Source organism: Sinocyclocheilus anshuiensis, unplaced genomic scaffold (genome assembly GCF_001515605.1).
Source record: "Sinocyclocheilus anshuiensis isolate Anshui unplaced genomic scaffold, SAMN03320099.WGS_v1.1 scaffold333, whole genome shotgun sequence".
In the NCBI taxonomy this organism is placed as follows: domain Eukaryota; kingdom Metazoa; phylum Chordata; class Actinopteri; order Cypriniformes; family Cyprinidae; genus Sinocyclocheilus; species Sinocyclocheilus anshuiensis.
In genome coordinates this window covers 537,267-537,934 of record NW_015539871.1, presented here as the reverse complement: position 1 = coordinate 537,934, position 668 = coordinate 537,267, and the positions used below count along the sequence as shown (strand labels likewise).

General features: G+C 28.1%; 1 protein-coding gene across 1 annotated transcript in view; it reads left to right on the top strand.

Annotated features, from left to right (window-relative positions):
* Positions 1-668, top strand: part of LOC107685222 (ADAMTS-like protein 3) — a 244,976-nt gene that overhangs the window by 47,093 nt on the left and 197,215 nt on the right. The gene's annotated exons all lie outside the window — the stretch shown is intronic.

The window sequence follows — 668 nt, the reverse complement described above, 5'->3', positions numbered from 1 at the left end:
TTTCTTACACGTCTGTAAGCAAGTATGCTTTTTTTACATTTATTTTACATCCTCTTATGCATGATGGCACATCTAATGAGTAAAACACTATAGACTGAAGTGGATGTCACTATCAGTCCTCGTTAGAGGTTGTAAGATTTCATGACGCTTTTCTGATGAAGGCATGTTTTACCCCCTGCCCCCCAACACACACACACCCACACACACACACACACACACACACACCCACCAGCACAGGTTCATCCTTTATTCAACCCTGTAAGCAAAATTAAACAAGACAATCCATGCTACTAAACTGTACAAAGAGAGGCCTGTAAACCATTTTACATCTGTAATGTGAATAAAAAGCCTTTTTTTTAAGAATCTGAATTAAACACAATCCTGTTATTATTTCAAACCGGTCAAACCTATTATTATTATGTATAATTATGATTATTATTATTGATAATAATTTTTATACAAATATTTTGAGAGTTTTGTGTTTTAAATAAAATGTAGTATTTGCATTTAATATTTTTGTAATTTATTTATTTTTATTTTATTTTGATTTATGATTGTATTTAATTAATACATATGTTCGCTACTTTTACCAGGCAAACCACTTTATATTATATTATATTATATTATATTATATTATATTATATTATATTATATTGTATTATATTATT